The sequence below is a fragment of the Lytechinus variegatus genome, chromosome 16, assembly GCF_018143015.1.
Source record: "Lytechinus variegatus isolate NC3 chromosome 16, Lvar_3.0, whole genome shotgun sequence".
Lineage (NCBI taxonomy): Eukaryota > Metazoa > Echinodermata > Echinoidea > Temnopleuroida > Toxopneustidae > Lytechinus > Lytechinus variegatus.
Genome location: NC_054755.1, coordinates 7153417 through 7168133, shown reverse-complemented (window position 1 = coordinate 7168133; position 14717 = coordinate 7153417).

Sequence of the window (14717 nt, the reverse complement as noted above, 5' to 3'; positions counted from 1 at the left end):
TTAAATTGTACAAAAATCCTGTTTTATGAATTTACAGAATGATTCTGTTATTGCTTTCTGCAAAATCTTTTTTTTTCTGTAAAATCAGGTTTTTTTAACAATGGAGATACTTTGTATAAAACTTTAATATGCAGTCTAAGACCCCACCTATTTTCCCTTTTAGAATTTTCTCGGAGGGGGGGGGTATGGCACGACCAATCGAATTAATGAAAGGATAATAATGAGGTGTAGTGAAGGTCCTGTATAGGGTCGAGTTTCACGCTGCCCACCCCCCCCCCCCCCCGGTATGGTAATTAACCTTAAATTATCATTGATATTAACTTATACGAATTGCTTTCTTGAAATATATTCAAAATGATTTGTAAAATTAATCACACGAGTGTAAGTAACGGATAGGGCTGCTGGGTATTTATTTTAGGCGTTCTTTCCTTTCGAGGGGAACAGAAACACGTGGGTAGATAGTAGACAGATCTCGGCTGAACTTCTACATATCGAGTGTAATTACCGGAATGTAACTTCGGTAATTCAGCGTCTATTACTTAACCTACGAAATAACAAACCCCCATAAATCACGGAATTTCAACTGTAATCATGACTGTTAGTTACCGCGGCCTTGATCTACCGGGGGTGGACGGAAAATTACTATTTGGGGGTAACTTATCAGATAATTGTAAATAGCTATTGAGCTTCCAAGGGTTCTCATAAAAAGCTTTCATGAATTTTTATCCTTTAATGTATTTTGTATGCAACTGTCAGTGGCAGTACTGGATTCTCTTTAAAGAAGGGGGCGCAGGAGGAGGGGAGAATAAAGAGTTTAGGAAGAGGCCGCGACGAGAGAAAAAAAATCACGCGTACGGTGTACCGGATAATTGAGCGCGAAGCGCGAGCTTTGTTACAGCTGATATTATATGCGAGGGACCGAGTAAGATTACGGGGGGTGTTGTGGAGAAAGGGAATAGTATTTTAAATGACTCAGTAACTTGAATGGGTTGGTTATGAAGGTATTGACTTTCTTTTTACATTTTATTTTTCTTCAGTATGCTCTATATTATGGGTACTAAGAGGGAAGAGACAAATGTTCCACCCCTTCCCTTCTATGTTCTACCCCATTAAAAGTACAAGACGGGTTCGTTTATTATTCTTCTGCATTTTCTTTTCAAATTTATGATGAAAAAAAAAACTCTGGAAGTAGTTAGAACGTGTGTGTCGATTTTAAGATAAGACCTAACGGACTTTCAATGAATATTATGTCAATTGTCATTTTCAAATAAACAAAAGTGACAAGATTATCACTTTCCTATAGGGAGCCCCCGGTAATGTCATTTTTCAGGACTATGAACTTCTGATTACTATGGTAGTTGGCGGGGTTGTTATAGGCCTACTCGTCTAGGGCCGAGAAAAGGTACTTTGACAAAGTGAGTTCAGGAGAGAAGGAGTTAGGAATCTTCAATTTCAATTCAGAAAATGATAAGCTCTCCAATGACAAGCTCGGTTGCTTCGCTTCCTCGTTTTTTATTCAATTCTTCGAAAAATTTTATGCGTCTTGCCCCCACCCCAGGAAATTCGAATTCTGCGTATACGGCCATGATGAAGAGAGAGGGAGGGGGATAGAGGGGGGAGAGAGAGGGTGAGATGAGACAAGGAGAGAGAGCCGAGAGAGGTAAATTTTCAGGATGCAAGTAAAATGGTATTGAAACTCTAATAAAATCATAATTCGGAAATACATCAAAATTTTGGAAAAGCAAAGCAAGAAATTTGTGTGAATACCTTTTCCTGGTGGTCAGTTGTCCCCTTAATGTAACTCAGATGAGCCAGACCACAACTTCCAATAATTATCCAACAATTCCATATTTAAGTACTTTCTTTATAACTCTAAATATCTCCATTAACGGAAACTGTGTCAAAGTATTTTTTGTGTCCAGTACCCTTTTCCAGTCGGTCAGTTGTCCATTAATGTAACTCAGATGAACCAGACCACAACTTCAAAAAATTATCCAACAATTCCATATTAAGTACTTTCTTTATTCGAAATGTCTTCCTTATAAGGCAATTATAACAAAACCTGGAAACGGAAACTGTCAATACTGAATCATTCAAAAAATGTGTTTTTGATAATTCCTAATTTCTGGTTGACTTAAAAAGTAAACATTTTGTTAATGAACGGATATTTTCAATACATTTAATTTCCGGATAAAATTTCTATGTGTCAATCCAGATTTCACCGGAAAGAAAAAACTTATGATAATAATGATAACAATATAAAATGTATAAAGCCCTTTTTATAAGATTCAAAAGATTCAAAGAAAGAAATTGTGGAAAAGTGAAAGAGTAAAATAAGAATGATACTTTTTGAAACAGGTAAATATAATGTAAAACATTTAGGATACCAAAAAATGTTTAAGCTCGGTTTAAACTCACGTATGAATCCTGGAGGTTTTTGCAGTTTTTTTTTTCAAATCACTTCTTCAATTTATTATTTCCAAAGTTCACTTATAATGACAAGTCCACTCATACTTCAATATTTAAAAAAAATGTTTCTTCTTTCCAAGTCTTTCCACTTCTCTTGTCTCTCCCCTCTCTTTCTCCCCCTCTCCCTCTCTCTCTATATATATTCATCTTTTTTTCCTTCTCTCGCGCCCTCTCCTTCATCATGTTCTTCCTCTGTAATCATGATGTTCTGCTATGTCCCCCCATCATCACTCGTCAGTTTCTCTCCATGTTGAATGTTGGTGCCAGGTTTTGTTACCGATATCCCTGACTGAAAACCAGGAAACATGAATTATACAGAAGGGAAAGGGCAAAGGTGTGAAGAGTTTAAAGTAAAGTGATTAAAAAATATGACCAAAAAAAGGAATGACCGCTGATTTTAGTGAGTGGTATATCTGGGGAAAGCAGCGCCCTGGGCAAGCGCCAAATTTGCGACGCCGGTATCATAGGAATAGCTTATCTGCACTCGCGTATACATGGGGCTTGGTGGAATCCCCCCCCCCCGAAAAAAAAATAATAATCATAACGTCATATTTTACCCAGGGAAGCCACTTCAGTTCTGAAAACTGTAATAAATAGAGAAACATAATGAGTGAATAAATAAAGAAGTGAATGAATGAATAAAATGAAGAAATGAATAAATAAATGAAAAAATAAATCAATAAACAAATAAAACAGAAAATGAAATAGATTAAAATAAGAAATAAAGAAAATTAATCTTAGAAATATTTACCATCAAGAAAATTTAGAAAAAGGAAAAGTATTAAAGGAAAAGGGTCAAATATTATATTATTTTTAGACCACATGTCAAAACAAATCACAAAATAAACTTTTCACAATGAGGATCAATATTTTTACTAGCTCGCTTCGCTCAATTATAACTTTTTCGTAATTTTGCTCCACTCACCATTTTTTGCCCCCTCCAAATTTCATTTGGGTTCATTACGCCGCGCTCCTTAACTGGGCGTCCATCAGTTCTCGGAATTCTTTTTTTTTAAAAGAATCTTACAAAAGGATGAGAAGAATTTTATTCGCATACATTTTAAAAGCGAATGATGGTAAAGAGAAGTATATAGAGTGGTACTGCTATGAATTGATAAATGGGGTTGCAAATATTTAAGACTTCCGGAAAAATTAATATACCTTTGAGGATTGAGCGCTATTGAAAATTCTAAATCGATTTTAATAAAAAAAAGTCAAGAATCGTTGATGCGCCAAACGACATCAAAATTTATGAGCATGTTCATTTAAAAAAAAATGTTACTAATTTGAAAATGCAAGATTCAAGATTCAATACACTTTCATTCAATTCCATTAACAAAACAGACAGTGACATTAAGATCCAATATTAATATCCAAATATTGATAGTAACCTCAAGGCAATGGCTTATTTCCAGCAAGGTGTTCACCTGAATGGCGGGAAACATAACTTAAAAGTTACCATAAATCACTCAGATCATGTTGTCTGATAATAGATTTTTATGGAGCTGATAATTCTTCAGGGGAATGATTCACTGCCGTGATGGTAAGCATTAATGTATCAATAAACCACAAGTTTTGAGGCAGTCATTTTGGTTGCCTGGCCCCGTCTCACAAAGAGTCGCGATCAAACTCAATTCGCGATTGATCTCCAAATTCCTATCTTTTAACTACAAGAATTTAGATCATTCGCAATTTGAGATTGAATTGAATCAATCACAACTTTATGTAAAACCGGGCTCTGGTTAAGGTGACGGGTAAAGTCGGAGGAAGCTGAGGTGAGGTGGTCGCTTTGGTTGCTTTATTTCTCAAAGGCTTAATCATTGCCCCATATAGGTAATTCTGTTAAAGGTTTAAGAAAGAATATAGGATGAGGTGACACATTAAGTGATGAATGCAATCAAAGTTAGATGTATACATTTGAAAAGAAAAATATGACTTCTCGTAATTTTGCAATGGGCGGGGGGACTGAATCATTATCATTGGAAGATTTTGGGGGGCAAAATTCTATTTTGCGGGAGGACTCTGTTGAATTCAATTCAAATGATATATTCAACCAGAGATTATTCGTTTAAATGCGACAGATTAAGCACATTTACGTATCATTCAATTTTCGGTGCTAATGATTAAATGTTGATTGCTGATGAAGGGGGAGATATGAAATATATGCATCTTACTGTGAACTTAAAATTTGATTAGAAAATAAACCTTGTACTCAATATGTTTGATAATAATTTAACCCTCGAATGCCGGTATGTATTCTAAAGAGTAAATTTCAACTCAACATTGCGTGAAATTTTACAAAGAATTTTGTATCATTTTACCCAGCAAGCATACATGTTCCCATTTTACCCAATATTGAGTAATCTGTTTTAAGAGTGTTGCTGTCATATTCAAATTAATTTTTGAATGGAAACCCCCCCCCCCCCCCATCCTACCAACTATGAGCATTTACCCGCATTGATGGGAATCAAGCCACCAAGAGAAGTGCGCACAGGGGCGGTAGAAGGAGGGCATGCGCGGGGGGTATCATTCACATCATTATTTTAAAGCCATCTTTACACGCTCCCGATCCCTTCTCTTATTAGTTTATTAAAACATTGACATCTTGACATTGATGCTTTCTCCACGTTTCTCCCCTTCCTTCCAGCATGAACCGGCACCAGCAAAAAAAATTGAGTCACTAAGTGGGCGCGCGAAGCGCGCTCAATAGTCATGCTTCCATGCTCAATAGTCCATGCTTCCAGGCACGCGTCAGTCCGTCGCTCTCAAAATCGTTTGTTGAGCAAGAAGGGTCCGTATCAACTGTGTACAGTTACCGGCCTTTAGCATCTCTCCACCCACTAGCATGTTCGGCTCGAGGGGGTGGGGGGTAAACTGAGAGCGCAAGAGAGGCAATGTCGCGCTCGTCCAGGCCCCATGATCGGATCCGGGGCGCATCATTGAGATCGTTATCATGCTCCCTCGAGGTCGCCCAAAGATGATCATGATGATCGTGATGATCATTGGAACTGATAACGAATTTTCTGGATCTGGAATAGCTTTATACAAAGCAGATATTCAATAGATTTTGAAGGAAAACTATTCGGAAGATTGTGGAGGAGTTTATTGAATTTTAAGACCAATAACGGGGTATGGAAGTAGACCTTACACCGGATTATCACCAGCAAAATGTGCATTTAAAAACAAATTGAATTAATCTGAAAAAGTAATTATAAAGATGTCATAAAGTACACTTTGCAACAGTTTTGGCGTAAATGTGATAACAAGGAGATATCGGGCACATTCAATTTATGGTTGATTCTTGTCTCGTTTATTGAAGGGATACTCCTGGCTGAAAATAATAAGATTTGAACAAATAGAGAAAAAAATCAGACAATCAAAACAATGATTTTGTTTTTATATCAAACTCGAACAACGAATTTGCATTGTTTCGGTGAAACAGTTCTATGCATGTCTTCATGAATAATCAATGAGCAATGTCATATCCTCACTTGTTCCCTTTGTATTTTTATTATAAGAAATTAGGTTCATTGACCTTTTTTCCTCCAACAACTAAAATAAAATATATAGATTTGGAATGGCAACTGATTTAGTGCATCAGATATTCATCGCTGCAACTTATTTCATTGTAAGGAAGACATATCATTCACAAGGACAAAATGAAACAATTATGATTTCATGTATATACCCCTTTACGATGAGAATTCCATATGAAACGAATGGTAACATAAACATTGGTTATATACATGTATATACATTTTCAACTGACTCAAGAATGAAGAAAAAACAACTAATTCAAATCTGAAACATAAAGAAAACATTGCTGTTGTCATTAATGTATATAAAGTAGTCAAAGTCAGCCAGTATGAAAGAAGGAAACTAGGTTGTGGAGTATTTTTCGATCTTTAGGAAATTTATACAGGACCTTGGGGTGGGGTGGGGACTGCCCCCAAGAGCCCCATCCCCTTCATGCTCCTCCTCCTCTAGCTTGCACTCGTCTGGGTACCATACGTATATCAGGACTCGTTCAGACGTATTTGGGACGAACTATACCCTTAATCTTATCATCACAATTTGGTTGAATTTGTTGTGAAGTGATTGGTGTATGGACGTCAGTGAATGGTGATTCACACATCGGGGTGTGTTCACCTTGCACTTCAAATCATATTAGGTCTCCTTGTCTATACCGACCCGTTCACACCGGACAAGAAGTTTGTTTAAGACGTGCTATCCTGGGATTTCTGGATTATTTTAAAGTTTATGCAGATTAGGTATTTTTCTTCAAATGCAATATTTGCCGACTGACACACTGGTACGATTTATTTCCGGGGTGGTGGCTAATTCTTTATATTTCATAACTCATTTTCAACAAATTTCCTTCAATAAAATGTCAAGGGTCGCTCACTTCGTTTGTATAAAATTCCAAGAAATATGTCATTGCGTAGACTCGACTCATAGATTTTTATTGAAATTAAGACCGATTTGGAGGATAACTCTCATTTACCCCCCCCCCCCCCATAAAAAAAACATTCACGGACCCAAGATATAAAAATAATTATTATTTTCCTGAATAAATGGGGAGGGATTACACCCATTAAGTTTGTACAAATTTAGGGTGCTAACAGGCCCTAAACATTACCAGTCGGTCTATATTTATGTAATACATAATATAGTGTACGGAAACAAAATTTGTATTTTTTTTCTTACTTGTCTTACTGGTCTGAACGAAGTGAACTCCCAGACACGGCTGTCCGTAAAATTATACTTTCTCGAGCAAAAAGAGGGTGAACACGCCGGGTGAAAAGTTCACAAAATTAAAAATGTTATAGAGATAGACGGTGGGGGCGGTGGTCGAAAGGGGAAGGGGGAGATAGTATCGAGGAATGGAGGGCCAATGTAGATAAACTTTCGCTGCTTCATTGTGCAGGTATTTTGAATTTATATTAGGGCTATTTTTCACCATGCAGACATTTAATTTAAAGTGTGATCCAAGGCAAACGTATGATTCCTAACTCCCTGGTCTACCATGCAGTGGCGTACAGATTGGTGGGGTGGGCTTGGGGGCACAAAATATCACGACCCCCCCCCCCAAAAAAAAAAAAATAGAAATGAAAGAGAGAAGGGTGAAATATCATATCATTTTCTAAATACTATGTCAAAATCTATCACAAAATTTGATTTTTTGTAATAAAAATGTCGAAATTTTGCTCGCTGGCTGACAACCTTTTTTTATTATAAATTTTACACGATACGCTACATCTAGCCCCCTTTTTGGCTCATTATGCCACTGATGTCTACAATTTGATAAGTTTATTTCTTGGGCCAGTTCTGTTAAACAATATTAAGGTGATGCATTAGCTTTAACATTTCCAGACGGGCTAAAGTTTCAAACCTCTGATCTTTATACACTAATATAAAAAAGAAAAACACAGACAAACATAATCAACAAACATTTTTTCTAACAGGCCTTGCATATAGTGTAAGGTCAATGGGTAATCTATGCCTTGCAATCAAAGTCGTCTTCAGAAGCTTTGAGCTGTTTTTTTTTTTCAAGAACTATACTAAACACTCCATCAACCTATCTCACACTTCCCTTTTCGTAAATGCCACATCATTCACCGAGCTCCAGAAACCAGATAGACACGATCAGATCTTTGGGCGGGAAACTTCCCCGGTACGAGAGTAAACCCGTATCCCTAACCGTATATCATCTTCGAACAAGACTGTTTGTTTGAATCGGTCGCCCCTATCAACGGGGAGGGGGAATTATCGAGATGGGTGCGTATATTAGAGGGAGAACGCATGGGGCGGCGTCACATGGGATAGGGGCAGCGGACGACCACCCCCATGTGATTTTTCGAGGAGTGAATTTCAAGAAAAACGAATATTAAAGGTCAGGTCCACCTCAGAAAAATGTTGATTTGAATCTTTAGAGAAAAATCAGACAAGCACAATGCTGAAAATTTCATCAAAATCTGATGTAAAATAAAAAAAAGTTATGACATTTCAAAGTTTCGCTTATTTTTAACAAAATAGTTATATGAACGAGCTAGTTACATTCAAATGAGAGAGTCGATGATGTCACTCACTCACTTTTATTGTATGAATTTTACAATATTTCAATTTTTACGAATTTGACGATTGGGACCTCCTTGCCTGAAGCATAAAATGTTAAAACAATGGAATTTCACGTGTTCAGGGAGGAATGAAACTTCATTTCACATGACAATGACGAGAAAATAAAAATATTTCATATGATAAAATACAAAAGAAATAGTGAGTGAGTGATGTCATCAGTTCCTCACTTGCATACCAACCGAGATGTGCATATAACAGTTTTGTGAAATGAAGCGAAACTTTAAAATGCCATAACTTTCTTATTTTACATCCGATTTTGATGAAATTTTCAGTGTTATGCTTGTTGAATTTTTCTCTTTTTATTCAAATCAAGTTTTTGTTGGAGTGTACTTGTCCTTTAACAAATGGAAGCAATACGGTAGAAAGAAGGGTGGATGGACGAGATAGACATCGGTCATGTAACTCTACAGGGTAATGACCCGATCGCCTAATATTGAGAACTAAATGTCAAAACCATTAGGTTGTCCCTCCCCCATCTTAATACTACGGCGCTGCTTCTGATATTGGTAGGGGTTAACATTATAAGATAGGGGACGAACCGGGTGGATCTGGTACTTAATGAGGGGAAAGAAAATTGTTCGATTAATTCAGAAATGAATGAGCTCGCCTCTCCCTTCACTGGATCTCACATTGAACAAAATAAAAAAAACAATCCGAAAAGCACTTCAATACTGGAGCCGTACGGTAACAAGCACTTTATCGTCAGGCGGTAGCTAGAGCCCCCCCCCCCCACACACACCACCACCACCACAAACCCCAGATCCGCGGCTCCTAAAAGTGTAGTTCATTTTTATCAAAGTTAAAGAAGTTGATTGGGCTGAGAAAGGTCGATCCTGGGGCAGAGATCGAGGGCGGATATCGACACACCTTTAATTGTCCGACAGTGTTATATCCTGTCCCAAGGCCCATTGTTTCAAGCAAGATGAATATGATAATCACCATTGTTCTTATCGTAACATGATTGAAGACTTGCCTTCTCCTTTTAAACCCTCCCTCTTGCACAAAACAATTATTGAAACCCAGCAGGCATAGATAATATACGCCCCGGTATACGCCCAACTTCTTCTTCTCCTTCTTCCTATTCTTCTTTTCTTCTTTTTCTTTTCTTATCATCATCATCATTATCATCACGTCATCATCATCATCGTCGTCATCCGATCATCGTCATCATCATCATCATCACCATCATCAACATCGTCATCATCATCGTCATCATCATCATCATCGCTATTGATATTATTATTATTGTTGTTATTATTATTATTACCATTATTATTATCACTTTGATTATTATTATTATTGTTATTATTATTAAAGATTTCTTCATTGGCAAATGCTTTTGCCAATCCCCTACATCCGCTGCGTATTGGTTTTTACCATTTTTTTTGTCATATTGATTTTTAATTATCTATTGATTGATTTTTATCATGTTTATGTAATCATTGTATGTTTTGTACCTTTTTTAATGGATGTGAATAAAGTGAATTTGAATTTGAATCTAACCCACCCCCTTCATCTCATTATTCTTAAGCCGCTCCACTATTATTCATCTTCATCATTTCTTTTTGTATTATATCGAGATATTAATAAGATAAGCCATGCGAGAATGATGCACTCTGCGGTTTGAAATTCCCCGATCAATATTCCCTATTTTAGAATTTTTGCGCCTTAAAATATACACCATTGCTCATTCATAACGCGTCAAAGTCCACCGATGAGTACTTAAATCTACCAAAAGTTTACTTCCGATCTCTTAATTTTCAGTCTTATAGCTTTTAGACGGCTCATATCCTGTTTCATTATCAGGAGTTGGGACTATCTACATCCTCACCAACCTGTTACTATACCTTCAATATTTATCAGCAGGTGGAAAAGTGGAAATTCTGGAATGCACTGTCCAACAGACCCGTTGTTTCTATAGACCCATTTTCTTAAAGATTGCGATTGTTTATGTAAATCACGACTGGAAAAAGGAGAAAGGAAATCCAAAGGGGTATAGTTTTTATTTTTGAATATTGATTTTTAAATATTGTGTTAAAAACCAAATATTAGATTTTTGTATCGAAAAGACCACAATTTTTGCTGGCTTCCTTCACTCACAGCTTTTTTATAAACGTTGCCCCGTATCCCCTGTTAGTGTTATGTCATGCCTGGCTCCCTCAACATTGATTACTATTCGTCCGCCCAACCGCCCAAAAATAAAAAAAATCGAGCTCGTCAGGGGGGCAGCTAGAGATACGTCCCTTGCATGGGTTGTGACTCCCCCGCCGTAGATACGCTATATAGTGCATGTATTACGGTATCATTTTGCTTTTATGTTTACTAAATCGATGACAATCAAGTTTAATGACCATGTTCAAAACAACAGCAGAACAGTTTTTCAAAGCACTGGTGTTCTTAACAAACAAAACTTCTTGCCTAAAACTAATTTGTTATCTCCATATCATCACACTTCCTTCGTGGGTAAAATCGTGTATAAATTGCATACAACTTTAATTAAACAACATAAACACGAAAATTCCACAAATACTACATGATTTTTTTTAACCAATAAATTTTGCAATTTGCAAAAATAAACTTCTCTTAATAATTATTTTTCTCTTTTTTTCTTTATAAAGGTTCATTAAAAACAAATTTCATTTCGATAACTTGAAAAAAAAAATGCGCGGAGCTTGCCGAACGCTTTGCGATAAAATCTAAAGAGTTCAGTGAATTGAGGATTCTTTCAATTTACTAATTAGTTCTTATCTTATTGTTAAATTGTATATTTACGGTTACCAGTAATTACAATCAATTATAATTAAGACGTCAGGCGCACGTCAGCTAGTGAACCAAAGAGATTCGGTGGAGGCCCATTCCTCCTGATAAAAAGCGTAGCTTGAATGAGAAGGGTCATTAAAGGGGTACTCCAGGCTGAAAATAGAACGATTTGAAAATATAAAGAAATATCAGACAAACAAAACACTGAAAATTTGATTGAAATCGGACAAGAAATAAGGAAATTATGACATTTAAACAAAAATATGACTTTGGTGAAACAGCTCTGTCATGTCTTCATGAATATTCAATGGGCAGTATGATTATGTTTATTCAACTGTGTCCTCCAAGAATGATTTAAAAAAAATGTATTGGCAACTGATTTAATGCATTATTTCATTGCTGTATTGCTTATAAGGGAGACATTATCATAAACATTACACACTTATATGAAAATATGAAGTAATTATGATTTAATGTAATAACATAAGAGAAAGGAAAGTGTGGACATGACATCATCAGCCCACGAAAATAACTGTTTTCACAAAATATTGCTAAACTATGAATTTCAATAACTTTGTTATTTTCTTATCAGATTTTGATGTAATTTTCAGCATTTTGCTTCTTGATTTTACTCCATTTATTTGGATAAAATAATTTTAGGACGGAGTATCCCCTTAAACATCAATTATCAACAGTATACCTTTCATCGTAGGATGCATGATAAAAGGACAGATTCGGTTATGTATAGTTCTTCACCATCTCCTAAACTGGTGATATCAACACAGCTGATGGGGTCGGGTGGTACTGCCCCTTAGTTTTGGTCAAAACATTGCATTTTCCCTTTATTCGATATCATATTTCCATCGTAAAGCCTTATATGAAAGATATTTTGATCTTAATTGTTTTACGCACTTTGAGCTCACGAGAAGAATAATTATTACTTGAAAAAAATATAATTTTTTTCAGCTGATTGGTTTGCTCGTTCGCATGTAATACAGATTGGCTTACTATTATCACAGCTATGAAAAAATCAATCTTTATCAATAGAAGTGATATCTATTTATTCCTCCTCAAACTTCTATATAAATATTTTGACTGTATTCTACTTTGCATTAAGAAACATCGCATTTCATTTATGTATATGTCAGCAACTTTCTGTTTAACGTGCCTCATTTATACAAAAAACATTTAGAATATCACATTGTCATTAATAATATATATGTTTAGATGAACAGAAATAAGTATTAAGAGGTACTTGTTTAAACGAAAATGAAACGTCCTTGCAACGTAGAAAGTTCTTTATCAAGAGGAAATCGAGAATTCCATGTTTTCCTCTCGTAAATTACTTCTCGATATACATTTCCTTCCATTCATGTAGCGGTAGGAGAAAAACATGGAAAGGGCAATTACGAGGTCTTCATCGAGTTGATTTGAAGCGCAACAGGTCTTGAAAGAGATAAAAACTAAATTGGAATAGAAATAATTTGATAATGTCCAAAAGGCATTAAATCCATGTTTTAACTTCAACAAATATAATGTTTGTTACTTTGCTTATTAGATTTTGAAAGCGGATTTATCGGACACTGATAATAAATATATATTAACAAGAAATATATATTTATTTCATTACGCATTATTGCTGTCGGTATTTGGGAAAATACTTTTTTAACAGCAAAGGGGTGGGAATGTAGCCGTTCGCAGTTTTCAAGTAATTTCATGTAATTCTAGTTGTTTATTTATTGCAATATTTTAAAGTTTATATTAGAGTGCAGTCTGTTTGGCTGTGCCCTAAGCCCTGGATAGAACATAGTTGTAACAATAATTAGGGCTTACACTGGTAATTTAATCTCCATATTTTTTCTTTATATCATAAATTTAAGTGTTCACCGCTATACAATTAAAGTAATATAAAACATAGACAGTTATCTTATATTAATATGATTTATATATAAATAACAAAAATCATCAAAGTGGATTTAAAGCGTTATGCTTGTAAACTCGAAGCGAGACGTGCAGAAAGCTTGTGCGCAACGAAGTGAAACGCCGAGGCACCGCGATCAGAAATAGACGCGGAAAACTGGAATGGCGGGAAACGAAACTGGAAACAGTTGCTACGGCAACAGCATGTTGATCTTAAGACCAGAATATGAGTCATTATCAAATGCTTCGTGGTGGAAATCCTTTTGAAATTAAGATTATTTCTGAATTGGAAGTATGCGATTTCCATCGCAATTATTGTTTACTTACATGTAATTTCATTCCTCATTTCTGACACGGGTCTTTCATCCTAACAAAGATTCACTTCTCTTGATTGTTATTTATATCTCTGGAATTTGTATTTTTTCCGTCATCACGATTGCTTTGCCATTTTAACTGTCTTTTTATTTTATTTATATTACTGCTGCATTTTATTCGTATCGTAGTATGGCGATTTTGGGGGGTCGCATTTTTGTGGGGTTTTTATTTTTTCAGTATTTTGTTTTGTGGGGGGTTACTTCATTTTATTTCATTTCATCATTCAATTATTTCATTTCATTATTCTTTTATCAATTATTATTATCAAGACTTTGAGGGGATGCATGACCTCGTCTCCGTCTACCTCTCGCATCCACACGCCCCCATATCTCTCACATATACATTTCCAAAGTTATTATTTCATCAACAGAAATTGATAATTATTTTCCATAACACTACTCAGAATTCAGTACATGGAAACATGATTCAATACTATACAAATGCAACTATCAAACTATCCAGGAAATATTCACATGCAAACACACCCAGTTTCTCTCTCCTAGCTTATTGCACAGGGTGATTTCATGTCCGGTGTTGGCCTTGGTGTTGAAATTTTGATTGCTCCCCCTAGCTCCAAAACTTATTCAGAGTTTGTAAAGCTGATCCAGATCACATTATTGACATCTCAACAACTAGTGAGCGACTTTTCGGGACCATATTCATTTCATGTTTGGTGTTATAATCGTGTGAAAAGTGACCTAACACCAACACCAAAAGGTCAACACTGAACTTGATATCACCCGTTATCTATCCTCCCTTCTAAATATCAATGCATTCAATACTTCACAGTCAACCTTTTAAATCTAGAAGCTCAAAGGTTATAAATGTAATTCTGAGATAAGTCATAATTTCATACGTGCTGCACGGTTTTGCCAACCCTACATGATGGTTATCAGGAACATTCATCCAGGGTGCCACATAAATGTTGTGAACCACTAGCTTGAAAGGTCAGGCAAGTAAACTTCGCCACTGCGCAATGTAATACTAAATGTGCATCAAACGTGTACATACCTACTCTATTTATAAGGTCAAAAGCGTAATGGCATTATTCGACA